The following is a 20,960-nucleotide window of genomic DNA, read 5'->3' as shown; positions in this document are numbered from 1 at the left end:
GGAAACCGCCCCACCCCCATCACCAAATCTTCTAAGGGATGAAGGATATAGGTAGATACCTCACCCTAAGCATACTTTAGAACCAGGTTTGGCTCTACATGGAAGAAAACACCAAATATCAATAGCTGAAATCACTAGGAGTTTATTTTTCTCTCATGTAAAGCAGTTCATATAGACTATCAAGGGCTGGCATGGTGGCTCCATAGCTCTCAGGAGACAGACGTTATCTTTCTGCTCTGCCATTTTTAGCACACAACGTCCATTTTCAAGATGACCCTCGGAGCAGCAACCATTGAATATATTTTCTAGGCAGAAGGGAAAAGAATCCCTCCCAGTTGTATTAACTGTTTTTAAGATTTTCTGGAAGCTTCGACCACATTTCCACTTGTATCTCATTGAGCAGGACTTAGTCACAGGATCACCCTTAACTACAAGCAAGATTAGAAAATTGTCTTTTCCCTGCACCACAAACAAACAAACAAACAAAAAAACAAAAAAACAAAACAAAAATCAGGTTTCTCTTACTAAGGAAGAAAGGAAAAATGGACATCTGTTAGGCGATAATCATTTTCTACCTTAGTCTATTCAATGCCAGAGTAAATGGGGGGAATGAAAAGAAATTAGTTTTTGAAAATACCAGAATCTTTGATACTAAAATGCTGTTTCAAGTTTATTGAAATAAGGTTAAACTAATACATGAGTTATTTCAAACTGCTAAAATTAAATTTGGATATTTGAATTTAAAGAACAGAAAAACTGGAATATTTAAAAACATTCAGAGGTTATACACTTACAATGTATGTACTTTTCCATGTGTGTATTACACTTCACTAGAAAGTTTTTGAAAATCTGAAACTAACAAAGAGTCTTCTTTGAAAAAACCTCCTAAAAAACAGCTTATAAATAATAAGCAATATTATTTAGATCATGGTATATCTTGGTTGGGGTAGTTTCTATATTGAATAAATATTGAAAATCAATATTGCAGATAAAGTTGCAATTTAGTTTTGCCTAGTACCCATATTATTTCCATTTTTCCCAGGTGTAGACTTTTTAAAAAAAAAGTTTGGAACATTTTTGTCACCTTTACAACTTAAATAGAAAAGAATATTTTATTTTGTGTTCAGAAAACAAACAATCCAGATACTGATACTGTTTAATTTTGCAGAGAAATATGAAGAGCCAGCGATTAACACAATGCATATTAGTTTGTCTTCAGAAATGTTATAGCTTTCACTGGGAAGTGATCTCTCCCTCTGGCTTTTCAAACTCCCAGATTTTAGTCTTATCCCAGGATATTATTTTAAAGATTTTCTATTTTTAGCAATACCTTCCTTTTTTCTTCAAAAGGAATTTCATGTTTTAGAGAAGGAAAAAAAAGTCCTGGAGAGTGAGATGAAATGTAAACAGTTGGATCAGACAAGCTTCTTGTACATTATAGGTCTTTATTTTTGTTTTTATGAACAATTTCTGTGAAAGAAGCAGGCTCTGAAATATGACCTGGTTATGAATTGTGGTTAGAAGCGGGCTGCCAGGACACTTCTGATTGGCTCAGGGTGATGTCATTGCCACAGCCAGGATGCCTGTTATACCTAGTTAATATATCGCTTCTAATGGTTCTCCTAATTTTTATGTGTACATTTCATTTTGTAACTGCAATAAAACACTCCATGCAGCACATTTCTGGGTAATTACTGCACTTTTTGAGCCCCTGGGGATCAGAGGTGTGCTATGTGTGAATTAGGAAAGCACTTCTAGTCAGAAAGAATTTCTCCCATCAGTAAATCTCTGTTGTGAATTCAGCGATTTGGGTAAACAAGGTGGAGGCTGGATCTGGGATCATTTGTGCTTTGAGCAGAGAGACTCTAGGGGGAGAAGGAGAGGGGGTGTTTTTTCAGGATGTTCCAAACCTTCCTCCCTGCCTGAGCAGCCCAGAAAAAGGGGCAACCGTTTGAAAACATGTAACTGATTCAGGTGTCCATTTCATCCCTTTGTGGGCAGAACTCAAACAATTGATTGTGATCTCAGGGTAATGATGGTGCAGTCCTCTACAGACTTGAAAAGCTCATCTTCTCCCAACAAATTCAAAAAGGCTGTATTCTGAGATAGTCTCCAAGACTTCTCCAGCCAAATCCAGAGAAAGTCAAACTCTGCATTACTGTTTTGCTTTTGAGAAATAAATTGTTCCTAACTGTTAAGTTTGTGAACTCTCCAAGACAATTTCCTAAACTCTTAGTTCTCAGCTCCTTGAAGGCACTTAACAGGATGGCTGACAACCCCTACCCCCCACCCCCTGCCATGCCTTTTGCTTGGCGCATTGGTTTGACCTATCTATGTGTTAATTTGTTCAGGAAGAATCATTTAACATTGAAAGTCCATTTCAGTTCTTTCTTTTTCATCAAAAATCCTCGAAACATCATTTGTTTTTTCTTCATTAGAAAGAGGATGTGGCGTTTCATCAAGGGTAAATAGACTTGGATGCTGATGGGTCGGAGTTCAACTCACCACTCAAAATCTGTGAAGCTTGATTAGGTACTAAACTTGGCACAGAGAAGCGTTCATTCACCCCGTCAGCCAAGTCACGCCACTGGTCTCAACTCTTGGAAAGTTAATTACATACACGTGGCTTGTGAAGCCTGTGGGTAGCTGACTTATTTGATCATGACTTAAGCAAACAGTCATCAACCCTTCACCAAATTCAGTGAAAAGTTACTCAGATTCAAAACCTACTAAATTCCATTTTAAAACCGGATTTGAGAGAGAAAATTTTCAGCATTTGTGGAGATAAACTCTTACAGTTTGAAAAGAATAAAGAAAGAAGTATTTTGTATTAGACACAGGTATATGTATCAGTTAAATCACTAAGTCACCGAAATTTGGTTGTTTGGGGAACTAAACTGAAGAGAAAATTTCAAATAAAACTCATCTACATCTGCAGCTGTATCTACCAGCTGATAATGTTTCATCGTGTCGGTCAACATCACAGAGATTCTAGAGACAAAACGTCTCCAAGTTGTGAGCACCTGACTTATAAAGACCCTGCTGTATGAATGTCTAGCTACACTGAATTTTTTCAGCTGACAAGTGCTTTATTTCACCCCTAAAGCAGGAGAGCAGCTAAGCTGTCCTGGGCCAATCCTATCACCTGGTGACCAAGGCAAGGAACTGTGATTCACATCGCCTTCCATTCTGGTTTCTTTTTATTTCCTCCCAATCCCATCTACTCACACACACGCTCCCGACCAGGAATAATGAGCTCATATTATCAGGCTACTTTCCTTCTGCCATCATAGCTCAATTAATTCCAATCTAAGAGCATCTTTTTATTTTTTTTAAAACATACACACTTAACTTTTATTTTTTACCCCATGTCTTCATCTCTGCTCCATTCCATAGACAAATCGCTCTCTTCTTTGTTCCATCACTCGTTCCATTTTTGATTCATGGTTACTCTAATTATGGCTTATAATGGTATGACTAACTCATTTATTCGACCAAAATTTCATATACAATGAATGAGACAGATATGATCCTTTTCCTCATGTAGCTCATATTCTGTTGGAGAAAATAAACAAAAATCATGTAAATCTAATGTAATGTAATTTAAGTAATATAGTTTTAGTAGTGATTAATGCTGCAGAGAAAAATAAAGAAGGGAATGGAAAATGATGAGAGGCCATAGTGAGACACCATTTCACATTCATCAGGTTGGCAAAAATGACTGACAATGGATGTGTGAAGCTATAAGTCTTATCCCTCGCTAATGAGTGTCTGATTGGGAACAACCACTTTAGTAAACAGTTTGGAATCATTTATTGAAGTTGAACATGTGCATGACCTATGATGCTGCCATTCCAAGTCTAGAAAAATTCTTGCTATAACCAGAACATACACAAAAATATTCCTAAATTGATTTTCCATTACAAGAATCTGGAAAAATCCAAATGCTCATCTATCGCAAAATGGATAAATTGTGGTATTGTCATATAACAGCATAATACGTATAACGTAAATGAATAAACTATAGCTACACACATTGACATGGATGACTCTTAAAATATTAAATTGAGTAAAAAAGCAAATATAGTATGAATCCATCTATATTATGTTCAAAAATAGGCAAAACTAAACAACAAAAGTTTTAATAATGCATACAAATGTGGCAAAGGAAAAGAAAACTATAAAGGAAAACAAGGCAATTATTAAGATGAAATTCATGAGTATGGCTAAATCTGACAAGGAACTACTAGATGAGACTGGTTAGGGACCCACCGGTACTTCCAAAATATGGTAATGTTGGATCTGAAGGCTGGGTTTGGGGTGCACTGATTCATTCTGTTTTTGTTTATAATTATTATAGAAAGCATATGTTTGTATTATAGGAAAATGTTTTTAAATGGTGAATATGACATATTCCATAGGAAAAAAGTTTCTTAAAAAGTGACAAGAGTGTTGTTAAATAGGGGTGTCAGAAAAGGCCTGCTGGGGAAGACATTTGAGCAGAGTCCTGAGTGCTGAGTGATGTGGGGAAGACATCTAATGAAGGTCTAAGGGGAGAGTTTTCCAAGGAACAGGGTAAAGCAAATGTCAAAACCCTGTGGCAAATGAATACCATGTTTCTAGAACCAGAGAGAAGGTCTATTGGGCTTGAGAGAGTGTGAGAGAGAGGGAGGTGAGATTTGGACAGAAGGAAGGGGCTAAACTGTGTCAAAATTATAGGTCAGAGTTCTAGTGATGTATCTGCCCAAAGAAGAGGAAAGGAGTATTTCTAAGGGAAATTGGGCATAAGAAAAAACTTCTGTAGCACATCTGCAAAAGATTCTATACACTACTCCTTGGCATTAAAGATAATATATGTATGTATATATATGTATACATTCATATTATGCATATGTATATGAATGTACATGGAATAACAATAATGCCAACAAAAAGCAATAATAAAGGCTTATAATAAAAAGAAATAGCCCCCTGTCCCTCTGTATTAGTTAGGGTTCTCTAGGGAACAAAATCAACAAAAGATATCTTTAAATATAAGATTTTATAAGAGTGTCTCATGCAACTGTGGGGATGCATGAATCTGAATTCCATAGGAAAGGCAGCAAACTGGCAACTCCAACGAAGGTGTTCGATGAACTACTCAAGAAACACTTCACTGGCTAGCTGAAGAAGCGGTGAAGGTTCCTCTATCTTTCTTGCTTAAAAGTCTTCAACTGATTGGATTAAATCCAGCTGTTTGAATTCTCTCATTGCAGAAGACATGTTCTTCATTGTTGTTTTTATTGTTTCTGTTTTTTTTTTTTTTTTTTCTTGAATTTTGAGTTTCTTTCATTTTAGGTAATGGCTTTAGAAAGCACTTGTTTGAAATAGTATTTAAGCTTAGTTCACACATTAGACCTGAAAGACCTCTTTAAACAAATTAGTTTGCAGCTGGATAAGAATATTTTCCATGAACTACTGTGGAAGATAATGCTTTTAGAATATTTGAACTTAAACAATATATTAGAACAATGTCACCTAAAATGTAGCTCTCTCATCCAGGTCTCAAATTTTCTATCTGAAAAAAGTAGAACAAGCAGTGCCTTAGGACCTCCTCAGCTTGACTGAATATTAGCAATATGCTTGACATATGTTTAGCTCTTCACTGATCCATAATATTTCAAGGTTGCATGGGATCCATTCCATTCTTTTTCTGACTGACTTTCTTCTTGGAGCTTATAAACATGATTTGAACCAAATAATTTCTAGGCCTTCCACCCAGATAACATCCTGGTATTAATTTCCATGAGACTTTCCTCAGAATGGGTGCCTTGGTGGTTAATGTTTCTGTCAATGTTTGAAATTGCAGTATTTTGTCCCTTATATTGGAATGATAGTTTGGTTGGATTTAGAATTCTTGGCTAGAAAATTGTTTACCTCTGAACTTTGAAAACATTACTACATTGTATCCATTGTCAATGACAAAATTTGATGCCATCAAATTCTGGTTCTTTGTAAATGACTTGCTATTTCATTTTTCTTTCTCTGTATGTAAGCATTGAGGATATTTATTCATCCCTATTTATATAAAATTTCACAATGATGTTTGTGGGTGTGAGTCTTTTATCACTGGGCCTGTGTCAACTCTCTTCAATATGAAGACTCATCTTTCCTCTCTAACTCTGGATAATTTGGGGAATAATTTTCCCCCATCAAGTTCCTCATGTTTTTGATATTTCTTTCTCAAACCCCTATTTGTAGGATGCTAAACCTACTTAATTGAAATTCTCTCATATTTTCCACCTTAAAATCTCTCAACTACTGATGGCCTCCTTTCTATTCTCTTGGTTGTAATATTTTCCTAGTTTATTCCTTCAATGTCATTTTGCAAAATATCGGGAAGAGGAGGAAATAAGCATGCTCATTATATCTTCTTGAGTTTGATGGTAAGATCTTACAAAGTATGTCTTGTATAAATAATCTTGCATTCAGACAAGCTGAAGGGGACCTAAGACATGGCTTAATCCACATTTTTTTCCAGAAAGAAATCAAAGACTTAATGGAAAAGATACTTTTTGGGTGACACATTGTTCTAATGTTTTGTTTGATTTCAAATATTCTAACAGTATTTTTTCTACTATGGTTCACAGCAAATATTGTTTTCCAGCTACAAAATAATCTGGTTAAAGGGAATTCCATTCTAACATGTGAACTTAAATACCATTCTAACGCTGATTTGTGAAGCAAATGCTTTCGAGGCCACCACCTAAATTTACTTATGCATGAAACTTTGAAATATAGTCTGTCTTTTTAAATTGCAATTACCTTTAGAGAAGACAATTTGGAAGTAGATAAAGTGGTAAATAACAGTGCGGTTGTGTTTTGAGATGAAAGTATAAAATTCAGTGCTATTCAAAAGCAGATTTTAATATGATGCTGACTGTATATCTACAGTTTAGAATTTCCTTCCTTGCAAGACCAGGCTGCGTTCCTTATCCCCAGTGTATTAGCTGGTGGATTATGCCAGCCTGGCTGCTGATATCCAGCTTCTTTTCTCTTAAGGCACATGCACACAGCCAATTAAAGGATGCTTCCCAAAGTGCCAATCAATAAGAGGAGATGAAACATCACTGAAAATGTCAGGAGATGGAGAAAATTGTGTTTATACAGACTCTCATGTAAAAAACTTGAATGTGGTCAAAAGAAAAATGTTGGAAAGCCCCTTGCAAGGAATGGAGTGGGATGTGGAATGAGGGGTAAGAAACCCCATAGAGCAGCCTGAGCAGGCAGTGCATTCCCAAGAGGGAGAGTCTTGTTCACTGAAGGGCTCGCAAGTTGGGGCCAGAGCATGGGACAACTGGAGAGGACTGATTCCAGCCACAAGGTGCCATCTTGTCTAAACTCCTCACGCAACCCTGAGCCGTTCCTCTGAATAAGCACTGAACAAACAAAATAAAAATGGGTTCAACAGATGCAAAATTCCTAGCCGCTGAGGGCGTGCTAAAGTCTCACTCTGGCTGTGCACATCCTTTTATCATTTACCTCTTAAACCTCCCTTCTCCTTCCACCATTCAAGAGTCAAGAGTAGATTAAAGTTCAACTTGAGAGTGCTCTTTCAAATACTGCAAAATGACACCAACAACAATTATTAGGTCCCACTTCTCAGAATATTAAAATAGTCTCCCTCTTACTAATGGTATAAACTTGGAAGATTCAGTCTCCTTCACTTGCCTCAGTTTCCCCCAATTGTAAGATAAGAACCTAGATATTTCAAAAATTCTTTCAGCTGTAACATTCCATGGCTTTAGGACAATAATTGTTTTGCTCCTGTAGGTCTCAGATAATTCCATTTGCTAATAGTCTAATTTATAATTTTGAATAATATAGCAATAGCAATTAACACAAATTTAAGTTCATGGAGGCAGCTCCTCTATGAAGTGCCCTTCAGGCTATAATTTCCATATGCACATTTGCCGCAATGGCGTCTCTCCCTAATGCTGATTTTAACAACCTTATTTAGCAGATCATGCTTTTGAAATGCCAGGAGAGAATTAAATAAAGTCAAGGGTCAAAAGCATGACATGCTTCTGTATAAAATTAAAAGTTAATTACTAGCTGCATCAAGGGGCCAGGACTATTTTAATTTTGGAGTCATTAGCCTGACTACATAGGATCTATGTTTTAACTATAGCATTGGGGGATCAGCTAACTTGCATTTGCTACAGAGGGTGAGCCAGTCATTTCCAAGCAGAAACTCTATATGCCATGGCTTAGCTGGCCTTTTTCCTTAACTGCTTGCTGCTTATGTTGAAATCATGATAACTGACTTGTTTGTTAAAGTCATCATAAAATTTAATGTGTTTTTCTTAAATGCCCTTTAGCAAAACGCATTTAGGAGGAAGCAGATAGGAACAAGGTTTCCTTGCTCACTTTAAAGGACCTGACATTTAGCAACACATATTTATTTTTGGCAGTAATTGAGGATAACTATAGAAAACCCAGTAGACCAGGTAGAACGAGGGGCAAGAGTGGGGTACCCCATGAAATGCCTGGGAATAAGGAAATGGGGCTACTCTCCGGGAGGCCCAAGTTAAAAAATAATCACAAAAATTTGAATTTGATGAGAGAGGAGAAAAATCACCTTAAAGAGACAGGTGCCTCCCAGGCAAGAGTTTCACTATATAATTCCTGAGTAAATGTTTCCTGAAGTGTGTGTTCTGCAGATCGCTAATTCCACTGACTGAGTTGTTTAGCTGGGGGGAAGGAAACAAAGACTTCTATGATCAGATAAGTTAGTGATAGCACATTAAAAATGAGTGTAAATAATTTTTTTAGGTTTCTGACGAGTAAGCCTCTCAGAACCTATGATTTGCTAATTGAGGACTCCAAGAGGGGGATGCCACATTTCCCAAACTTAAAACTTTCGTTATGAGTTTGATGCAGGACTAATATTTTAAAAACAAACAAAAATAGAACAAAATGAAACTCTGGGTTATGCTGTATCAATGTGGTTCATGAAAGATTTTGCCAATACCAAAAAAAAAAAAAAAAAAAAAAAAAAAAGAGAGAGAGAGAGAAAAGAAAAAGAAAAAGAAAAAAAACATGGGAATCTCAAAGGAAGCGTGAGAATCCAGCATCGGCTCTGCCTTCTAACCACTGGGCAGGGGCAAGAGTGGCCTGGCCAAGCCCTGAGTCACCGGCCACACAGCTGCCCTCTCCCACAGTGGTGAGATGCCCTGGTTGGAAAACAAATTACCATCACTCCAAGCCCCCATCTGCCCTGTTTATCAGAAAGTCAAATCTTCTCCTTCGTCTCACCCTCACTCTGACCAACAATGTTCAGGGATCATAGCACTTTGGTGTTGGTTTGGAGAGGACTTCCTGCTCACCGGTCACACACATGGACTTATTGCAACCCCACAAACCATGGAACAAACTTCTCCGAACAGACGAATGTAATTGCGTTTGTAATTGAGAAGTGTCTGTTTCCAGGCAGAATGTCACCTGGGGAAGCCTCAGGACATCAAAAATAGATAGCTCTTTCAGGGGAGGTACTCATATTAACAAATTCACGTGGACTGATGAATGAATGCCAGACTGACATTTATTAATTCACAGTGAGAAAAACAAGCTGGGTACCCATGCAACGGCCTCTTAGTACATTACCACCCAATAGAAAAATCTGTCTGGGAAACTCAATCAGAGAAGTCTGGGGTAGATGTTTTCAAGCCCATGTCATACAAGTCAGAGGTTATCAATCTGCAGAAAGGTGTATGAGTAAGACTGAATAACACAGATATTTTGCCCTGGGGTAAGGAGTGAGGAACTTCTGGGCACTGAGAGGTGAATATTTTCCTAGTGTTATTTCTCTATAGGCATTCTAGGAACCACGCAAGCCAAGTATGAGAAGTATGAAGATGGACATTAAGTGTGACCAGAGGGAAGTCTGCATGGGGTCTGGGGCAATATGGGGAGCTCTTTCTGTTCTGCCATTCTCGGCCTTGCCTGTAGACACCATTCAGATCTTGTTCAGAGGAACACCCAGCCTCTCCCAGCCCATCAAGTGTCATTCTCTGAAGTTGTAGAGCTGGCCAACATTTGCCCCCCATCCTCAAAACTTAGTCCTAGGCTCTTTGCCCATGAAAACCTTTTGGTTTTTAGATCTACTATGTGCTTGATGTTATCCCCAATTCTGGGGAAACCAATATAAATGCATCATGGGAAGTACTAAAAACAACATAGACTCCTAAACAATCAGTTGTGATATACCATGGGACATCCTGACCCTACTGTGGATCAGAAAGGAGCCCAGTCTCCATGCAGGCATGAATTAATGATGCATAGGTAGTAATCAAGAACTTTCTCCTATTAAGAGAGAGTTACCAAAAATCGTCCACAGGGAGAATACTCTTAACTGCTTTTATTTTGAAACTTTTCTCTAATGGGCTTTTATCTCTATTTCTCTTTCTCTCCTCTCTCTTCTTTCTCTCTCTCTCTCTTTCCCTCTCTCTCTCTCTCTCTCTCTCCCTCTCTCTCTCTCTCTCTCTCTCTCTCTCTCTCTTTCTCTCTCTCCCTCCACAACCTAACCAAATGTTTTGTAGCCACAGGGTCAAAATCACATCCAGCAGGGCAGGCTACCTAGAGATCTACAGTCAAGGTGATGGGTATCAAGGGCTCATTTGAGTGCCCCCTCTCCCAGGAGAAGAAAACCAGGAGGAGCGCTGATTCACAGGTGATTTTAAATAACACTGTTTGAATGAATGAGTCAATGAGTGAATGAATGAATGAACAGAGAGGCAGACAAAGGGAAACATCTCTTTCAGACACCAATTTCCAAAGAACATGGGTGAAGCTTTCATGTAGATGTCAAAGATATGACCAGTGTATTCTAGACACGGGCTGCATGTTTTCTCATTTTCAATCCATTTTTTAAGAATTTACATTTCCAAAAGCATGCCCCAAACTGTACCATACTTATTGTGGGCACCATTTAAAGCCTGGTTAATTCTCACCCACTGACCAGGCGGGTGTTGGGTTTGTCTGCTTGTTCAGCTCCTGGAGGAGGTGGCTCTTTGTCAGTGCCATGGAAGTAACTGGAAGTTATGGCATACTTCATCTGCTACCCCATCAGCTCTAATATCCCAGACCCAGCAATGGGAATTGCTTATGGGGTATGCTGAGAAACTGTGTAATCAAAAATCAATGATCCAAACGGAGGGCTGTTGCTCTACAGCTGAGCTGATGTAATATTGCAATGCCAATCCTAATGGAGTTACATAGAATCCATCAAAATACCAGGATGCAGGGGTCAACGAGGACTGCAATGCCTCACTTCCCGGCAATTACCGCTTATTACTGGGGCCATGCTTTCCCTCTGCTATCCAACTACTTCAATAAATAATATTAGGCAACCCTGCAGTGGCAGTCAATAGAGCATTGTTTTATTGTCACAGCTTCTTAGATCAATTTCTCAGTCTTTTGAGACGTAGGTGAGAACCTGTGAATATGGCACTGATGAAATCATGATGAGTTTTTATGATTTTGAAATTATCCACTCCCAATCCCTTCTCATCTTTAACGTTAGCAAGGCTGTTAATGGAGGCTCTGGACACTAAAATTCTGTGACATTTCCACTCATCAGGAACGGGAATCTGTGTCTCTGAAAGGGAAATCAAAATGTTTCATGAAACTTAATTTCTTATGATTCTTCCTCAACTAATCCCATCCATTCTCTCTCTCTTTCTTTTGCCAAGTTCATCATATGGATTTCCCCTCTTTGGTGTAAAAGAGTTTGAGAAAATATAATTTTTCCATAATTTCATGAGATGCCGGCTGAAGGATGTGATGAAGTGGTGAGCATCCAGCCCCCTCTGATCTGGATTCCTGCTACTCCCCCCACTGGGACTTTCTCCCTTCGCTAGCAGAATGGGAATTGTACTAGAATAGTGGTTATGACTGGTGGTCTGTGAGCCGTACAACACTTGCTAGATCCTATGTGGCCAGAAGCTCTTATTATCGCCTGTTATTATTATTATTGTCATTTTAATGTGTTAAGCAAGGCATTTACTCTTCATTTCACCACAGTCCCTACCAATCCCTAGTGTGGCATACAGGACCAGCTCCACACATTCATACTGTGTATTTCCATGATTATCTGAGTATTCAACCACTGGACAAGATGATTATTATGCATAGTTTATAATGGTAATACCATAACTGCCATTTAATGACTTCTTGCTCTAAATCAGGCATAGTAGTAACAATTTAACACACAAAACTTTTGCCTAACTTTATACTTGCAACAACCTTGTAGGGTGGGAAGTATTATTTAATCTTAATTTGCAGATGAGGAAACAAGGACTCAGAAAGATGCAGTGACTTGTTGTGTGGCAATTCCTCTGCACAACTAGAAGGTGGTGGTGGAGTCAACCCAAGTCCAGCTAACTCCAGGCTCCAGATTCCTGACTGTGCGCCATTCTCTCTTCCTGCTCTACCTTTGTCTGTTTCTAAATCTGATCGCAAAGGACTGGGTCCAGTGGCCCAGTTACTATTTGACAGATTAAATGAAAAGACAGCCACCAACCAAAAGGTGGTAGGGAGGGGGGAGGTGCAGGAGAAACCCCAATTAGAGTTCCAAGTCCTGCTTTCTGATTCTTCTCTGACTCTTCCTGTGGCTGGGAGCAATGCTCTTAACCTACTCTTAACCATCTCCATTTCTTCATCTGTAAAGTAAGAGCTATGATCCCAGCCCTCTAGGGCTGTTTAATGAATTAAATGGAAAAAGCACTGATATGTGTCAGTCTACTGTCTACTGCTGTGGGTAGAATTTCAGGCCAACTGTTTTCATTTCCTTGGCTGCTCAAGCAAGCGCCATGCAATGGATTGGCTTAAACAATGGGTTTTGAGGCCAAAAGAAGGTCCAAATCAAGGCATCACCAGGTGATGCTTTCTCTTTGAAGACCGTGGCATTCCGGGCTTAGCTGCTGGCAACCCTTGGTTCTTAGCTTGTCACATGGCAGGGCACATGGCTGTGTCTCCTAGTCTCTCCCTTCTCTTCCAGATTCTGTTGAATTTCAGCTTCTTGCTTTCTTGGTTTTGTTGCTGTTGTTTTGTTTTGTTTTTTGTTTTTGTTCTGAATTTCATTCTGCTTAAGGACTCTAGTAATAGCATTAAGATCCATCCCCATTGAGGTGGGTCACACCTTACCTGAAGTAACCTCATCAAAAGATCCTTCTTACAATGGGTTCACACTCACAAGAATAGATTAAGTGTTGAGCATGTTTTTCTGGGGTATATACAGCTTCAAACCACCATACCAAGTTTACATTTCTTTGAATTTTGCTCTTTTTCAACTATTAGATGTTGCTGTGTTCTTGCTGTATTTGTTAATTTTGTTCAGAGTTACCCCAAAGTCACCCTCAGGAGAATCCAGTCTTCACATCTGTTTAACTGGTGCCAGCTCAACAAGTTTTCCCAAAATTCACCCATTGGTGAATTTAGAGTAGAAGCCTACATTCCAAGGCTTTTTGGAATAGATGGAGGGTTAATTCTCTCTGAAGCCTCCGGCTGAGTTTTTCTTGGGTTTGGGAAGCTGACTCTTAGGGTTGCATTAGCTCCTTGTTTTTCTCTTGACTGAGACACTTAACGGGTTTGACTGTGGGAGCTCAGCCTATTTAACAAGTACCTATCCTTAGGCTTAAATATAGGAACTTCACCCTGCTCTTTTTCTCCATAAAACTGTTTCATTTCTAGGAAGACAGTAAAAGTATTCACTTAAAATATGGGCCTTCCTGTTGACAGACCTGGTTTGGAGCCAGCACTCCACAGGCAGCTGGTTTGGGCCTCTTACTACGGTCTCTACACTGCTCGCTCCTCATCTGTGAAGTAGGACAATAGATAACACTGTGGTGAAGACTCAGTGCGAAGAGCTCACAACCACTTCTGGCTTGATAACATATTTGTGCTCAATACATGCTAGCTGTGTTATTTATATTATAATATAATACCTCTATTGATAAGATGAGCAGTACATTATTAATAAATAAATAATACACATTTGGTTGGCTAAGTCCCCAGAAAATACTAATCTTCATGCCCAATTCTACACCCAGGTCATTGCATTCTGGTCTCTGAAAATGGTCACTCAGTCTACCAGGACTTTTATGAACAGGACACTCAGGGTTTGCCTCTCAGTCCCATCAGCCCACATCACCCCAAACCCCCTAAGATATTTCTCTGCCAAGATAGCCCGCAGCCCCTATTGTGTAGTACACCCTCTCTGACAGGTATGTCCTTAGGACTATATTAAGATGTTATTAGTTCTTTGGAAACATTATTCATTTGGCTGACGTCAACTCCACTAGAATCCCAGATTCTCAAGGACGGGGCAATATTCATCTTTGTAGATCTCTGCTGTTGGATCCTCAACCACAGCACCAGAGATATTCTGGTCAGGCTAATTCTTTGCTCTGGGGAACCATCCTGTGCATTGTAGGAGGTTTGGCAACATCTTGGTGTCTACCTGCTAGGAGCCAGTGTGAGCATCAAAAATGTCTTTAGACATTGCCAAATGCCTCCCATGGGTGGGGGGTCATCCCTGGTTGAAAACTCCCTAGTGAAACTCTTTGCTGACCAAAACGGTCAGACCAAATGAAAACTTTCCCCAGCTAACAGGTAGCACTTTAGGAAAAAAAAAAAAAATTCCCAATTTCTTCACATGGAACTTATCTGATAGGTGTTTTAAAAATTTATTTATTTGTTTATTGTAATACATGCATTGGGTGGCAAAGCTTTGAAGCTAGGTTTTAAAATTATAATGCAGAGAGGTTTGGGAATGAAACAGACCTTCTTAACTGCACAGTCATAAATTTGCTCCATCCAATATTTTGATGATGGTTCCTGGAGGAAATCTTCTACAGAGCTGGAAATGACAGAAGTATGCTGGCCTTAGACAGCCCATGGTCGTAGAAAGCCTGCTTCTGGCCACGTCGTAGTGGAGAGCCTCCGAAAGGGCGCAGCGTTCTCAACTCCTGTCTTCTCACACTGAATAAGTGCTGAGGAGAGCAAGGTGCAGGGCACCGAAGGAGGGAGAAATCCCAGCCCTCCTCACCCCTGGCCACGCATGGCCTACAGAGCAGCCATGCCACATTGGATGGGCTCCTCCTGAGCAAAATGGATTTTCTTCCCAGGACCGAAGCACCCAGAAAGAAAGGAAACGTATGTGAAATAGTTCCGCTCTCCACTACCACCACCGTCCTGCTCCGCCTGCCCCATGTTGCATCATCTCCTAACTGGGTGAGTCTTATAGGTATAAATACAAACTTGTTATCTAATTCTAGACTGAATAAACGGCCAGATAGAAAGAAATAAATTACCCCTTTGTCTTCTCTGAGGGTGCTGAGAGACAAACAGATTGCCTTTCTCCGTTCTCATTTTAAATGGCTCAGAGCATTGGTGGAACTAGATAATTCACTCCAATCCACTAGATGTAAGCACCTCATAAATTTCATAATCAGCACTAGCATTTTCCTTTTCATAAGCAGTATGTTTTCACCAGCGTTAATTACATAACTGGTAACGGTCTCCCAGTTTGAATCCCCATTTTGGATGAAATATGGTCCAGCCCAGAGCAGGAACCCACCAGCAAGGTCCTTTGTGGGCACACATCAAAGGATTTCCTGAAGCCAAAATAAGGAGCAAATATAAAAAGAAACCCCAATTGGGGAAAAGGTTCTGTGCGCCATGTTATTTCAACTTTTGAAACCAAAGCAGGAAAGAAAAAAGATATTGAGGGCCTTAGACCCCTTTTATTGCATTAAAGTCAGCCCAATCTTCTAAGCCTTAACTTTAAGATGATTTCCTCTGGTCGCCCCTTCCTAACCTCCTCCTCAGCATCCTCCTCCCATAACACACCTTTGACAATTTTCTTTGCTCTTCTAGAGGCTGCTATATAAAATTATAAATTGGCAGGATGTACCATGATTATTTTATTTTCTGTGTCCCTCATATCTGCCTTGCTTCTGTTTGTGACACATAGAGGACACACAGATCTGTTCGCTGAATGTTGAATAGTGAAGCTAAGGCAAAATTATAAGGCGAGTGGAGTTTGCCAGATCAACTCAGCTATCTCCCCAGCAATGAGAATGTAGACCAGATGACTCACCACTAAGAGGATGGGTTGACTCGTCCAGAAATTTCCGGGTGCCAATCCTGACACCGAGAACCCGGGCAATTCACTTTAAATTTTCTGCTTCAATTTCCACATCAGTAAAATAGGGAGAATATTACTAGCACATGAGGTTGTATGGATGGACATGAAAGGAATGGAGTCAAGGATAGCTGGGAAAACAGGGGCCAGGAAGTTTTGTCAGGGCTCTCAGTCAGGGCTTGGTAGTGAGGAGAGGGGCTCCAGAGCTGTTACCACCAGTTACATACTAGTGATATGACTTTAGGAAACTTGTTTCATCCTTCTGTATCTCAGTTTTATCATCTGTAAAATGAGGAAGAGATTACCTCCTTCACACTGTTATTATGAAATTTGGGCATGAAAGGATTTTGGAAAAAAAAATGCAAGTAGGTATCAGCCAGCATAGGGTGTATTGTAATTGAAACAACAGACATCCAGAAAGACAAAATGATTGACTCATAAACAGTGTCTGAGCCAGGCCCCAAATCCAGAAGCAGCGAGGCAGAAGGGAGCTAGATACAGGACCTGGAACTACCTTCTGTGAGAGAGAAAACAATTTTGCTTTCTTCTTCTGAGCACCTCACTGGAAATACAGTATGAATTGGGGATGGGGTATGAGGCCTCTCCTAGAACAGGCTCTTCTCATGTGATTAAACCCAAAACATGTGGAAGCTAGTTTTCCTGTCCCTTTTCCTAATAGCAAACCGTGGTCTAGTTCTAATGCCTTGTACCAGAGCTGACGTGTCCTGATTAAACACAATTTTCAAAAGTCAAAAATGGAATTTATTAGCTCACAGAACTCAGAGTACAGGAGTAAAGGAGTGGTCCAGAAGAAGTGACACCAGATACTCAACAGTATAACTGCCTCTGCATCTCTCAGCACTGCTCTCCTTTGATCTGGCTTCATTCCTCTTGTGAGGTGAGCAAAAATGGCCGCCAGCAGCTCCAGGTCCCTTCCCCCAGAACCATGGCCTGTGGAGAGCTCCCACTGAACTAGCTTGGGTCACCGCCTTCCCTGAACTGCTGGACACCACGCTCCGATGCTCACACAGCCCTGGAGTCGGGGGGTAGCATCAGCCCCCTTTAGCACATGGGCTGAGGCAAGAGGTGGGGGATGGGGAAGTGCATCCTCAAGAAACACTTTGGAAATTTATCATACACATATATTTTGCATTCCCATGATAATCCAGGACTCTCAGATCTGGCTTTCTGATTTTCCCTACATCTCCATTGTTGTGTCAGTAAAGGCTTTTCCCATTGGTGGATGTTTCATGACAGGAAATGGCTTCTCCCCGGATGGTGTGTTCTTTCCCAGTGTTCACCCCAGCAGCTCTTTGGACTTTGAGCCCTGCTAGGGGCTGAGGACACAGGAGCTCCCATTGACCAAGTTGCAGAAGCCATGTGATAAAAGTCTAAGTCGGGGGTTTGTAGTTTCCCTGGTTCTGGAATTAATTCACATGCTGCTTGTTTTATGCAGACTTACCAATTGTGCCCAGTGTCACGAACTGTACTGAAAACTCTTAACACCTTTTAAAACTCTATTCACTTTTGTTGCCATAAGAAAAATTGGGGCAATAAATAAGAACTAGAATGCATTTGTGGTCCATTTTGCTAAAGTATATTAAATATCGCCTGCAATTTGAACCCGCCTTATAAAATGTTTACATGCCATTAAATAGTCTTAACATCCCTTGTGTAAATTAAGCAGGCTGTGGTGTCCCTTATTCCAAGGAGTAACAGTACTTAACGCTGTAAAATACTTTCATGCAATAAATCAAATACTTTGCTCCTAAAAGCAGGATTATAAATATAAAAGGCAACAATACTGACCTCAGTGCCTGCACTTGAATTTGCTTTGGGAAAACTGGTATGGTGAGGAATATTCTAATTTGGGCATGTGAGTTCCTGGAAAATGTTGTCTACAGATCAGCTTTCCAAAACACCACGATGCTTTATAAAAAGGACAGATTCACAAAAAGCAGCCCTTTCTTTATTTCCTGTTCAAGCAGGGAACAGCATTTTAACTGGCAGCTTCAAGAGCACCTAAGTAGATCCCCTGGGCTGGACGCATTCCATCAAGAGCTTCCTGGTTGAGGAGCGCACAGAAATCCTGCTTTGCACCTCATGCACCTTCCACACTGTTGCTTTTTATAAAGCCTCTCCCTTCTCCCTCAGCTGAGCCATCAATGGGCTGTTTTCTTGCAAGTGCTGGAAGTTTAATGGAGCTTAAGTGAGACACAGACCATTAATGCAGTATCAATATTTATTTTTGGTTTCCAGGGCAACAGATACCAGCCTGTGGGTGAGTTTTCTTGCAATCTGAGCAAAAGGCTCTTTTGCATGGACTAATACTCCTGTTAGTTTTTATAGGGGTGGGGGGCTGGTTAGGAGCTTAATAAACCATCATTTATTTAATAAACAAACCCACGTAGAAGCAGTTTAGCAGGGCTGGATCTTGTGTGGGCGTGTGCTGGGAAGGGCAGTCCCTCGGTGCATCTCCCAGACCTCTCTGCTCTCCACATTTAGTTGCCCTTTAATCCTTCTGCTGCCTGGCATAAGCTTTCCAGTATCATCTATCCTGGTCCACAAGCCCTATTTTTTAACCTGTTAATCAGGTTTGAGGCTCTCAGGAAGAGCTTGCCCTTATACTAATTGCATTTTGCTTTGTGACAAAGTGAGGGACTTTGTAGATGGCTAGGGAACAGAAGTCATCATATCTTGACTTGGGTTAATCCTGCAAAGCTGGAGCACCAACTGTCCAGCTGTTATATGCAATCCTCTGCTCTCTTCTCAGGGATTAGACATGCTACTCTTCTTCCTTATGGAAGGGCTGATTTCAGTGCTGAAAGAGCTTGGAGAATTAAAAAAAAAAAGCATCAGGAGGGTGCGGTTTGGTCCTGACTGGGAATTTGATCAGCTCTGTGCCCTTGGTCAATCCACATGTCCTTCCATGGGTTCTAACGTGATCTAGACAATGTGGGATTAAATTATATGGTCACTGCAAGGCCCTTGAATCATGGAAACATACTTCTCAGTGGTAATCTTACCATGCAGTTCCCCACCACTCAGCAGCATGGATGTCTTCAGTGGCTTTCCATCACCGTCCATGGAATCATCCGTCTTCACTTCGGTTTTCAATATTTTCTCTTGTCCCTCCTAATTATAAATTGGTCAGCCTTCTTCTTTCTTCAAATGTGTTTTTTTCCTTCTTCACTGAGCTGAATTTTTTTCCCAGATGCTCTCTTCATCCTCTCCCACTTGAATCATCTTATCCACGTAACACCAAATGATTAGATCATGTGCAATTTCAGATGCTCAAATCCCATATTCCAACTGCCATATTCTCTTTCAAGTTCTAGTAGTTTTCTATTTCTACATAAACATTATCATAAATTAGGCAGTTTAAACCACACACGTTTATAAGTTCATAGTTCTCTAGGTCAGAAATCTGTCATCATGACTGGATTTTCTGCTCAGAGTAACAAGGCTTCAATCAAGGCTGAGTTCTCATTTGGAGACTCTGGGAGAAATCTGCCTCTAAGCTCACTGAGGTTGTTAGAATGACTTAGTTCTTTGTGGTTGTCGGAGTGAGGTCCCAGTTTCCTTGCTGGCTGTCACTGGGGGTTGCTTTCTGCTCTGAGAGGCTGCCTGCATTCCTTGTCATATGCCCCTCACCGTCTTTAAAGTTAATGGTGGCACAAGTCCTTCTTGTGTGTTATCTCTCTCTGACTTTTTCCACCAGCCAGAACAAACTCTCTGCTTTTACAGGGCTCACCTGATTGGGTCAGGCCCACCCGGACAATCGCCCTAACCTAAGGTTAACTTGGGACTCTAATTACATCTGCACAATCCCTGCACAGCAGTATCTAGATTAGTATATGATTATATAAGTAGGAGCCAGAAATCTTGAGGATGGTGGTGGTGGTGGTGGAGGGGGACATCTTTAAAATTCTGCCTACCACCTAAGTTATAAATAAGATAGAATTTGAAAACTAACCTGCCACATTTCAAGCCACTCCAAGGGCCATGCATTCTATGACTATGGAGGACTCTACAAAACAGAAAAGCCTAAAGGACCACAAGTTCATACTACCCTTTCTGGGTTAGATTAAATCTAAACCTTCCCAGGCAAGTGATGGTCTTACCTCCCTATCAAGGTTTTCAGAACAGAAGACTGGTAAACTTTTAAAAAGTTGCATATATGCACGCATGTACATAACATAGCTATTCCCTAGTACAGTAATGCTCATGCTATAACTAACATCAAAATCACCTGGAGGGCTTGTTAAAATACATATTGATGAGCCTCATCTTAGAGTTTTGAAATCAGTCCATGTGGGTTAGGGCTTGAGAATTTCCCAGGTGATGCTGACACTGCTGGGCCAGGGGTCACACTTGGAGAACCACTGCCATATATGAACTAACCCCATCTGAAAAGTCAGTTTATGAATGCATGAATGCAGGAAATAAATAGTTGGATATTGAGGTATACTTTTGTATATTTTTAAAGACAGAACATCTGTTTACAAAATAGAGTAGACACATGCATTAGTTTTGCCCCTGGACAATATGTAGTCCACTCTATTTTCAAATGCTGTTTCTTTAATAAACTCGAAAGTTATCTGTTGGTTCTGATGCATTTGTAAACCTTAGCATTTCTACTCTCCCAAAGGACTTGTAATGTCTTAAGCATGGCTCTGTTCTTTCTCGTTTCACTTTCCTTTTAATGAGACCCTTAAACATTTTTGTAGCTATGGCTTGCCAACTGTTTCCTTCCCCTCCTCTCCTGCTGACT

This window comes from Choloepus didactylus, chromosome 22, assembly GCF_015220235.1.
Source record: "Choloepus didactylus isolate mChoDid1 chromosome 22, mChoDid1.pri, whole genome shotgun sequence".
Lineage (NCBI taxonomy): Eukaryota > Metazoa > Chordata > Mammalia > Pilosa > Megalonychidae > Choloepus > Choloepus didactylus.
Note: the sequence above shows the minus strand (reverse complement) of the source record.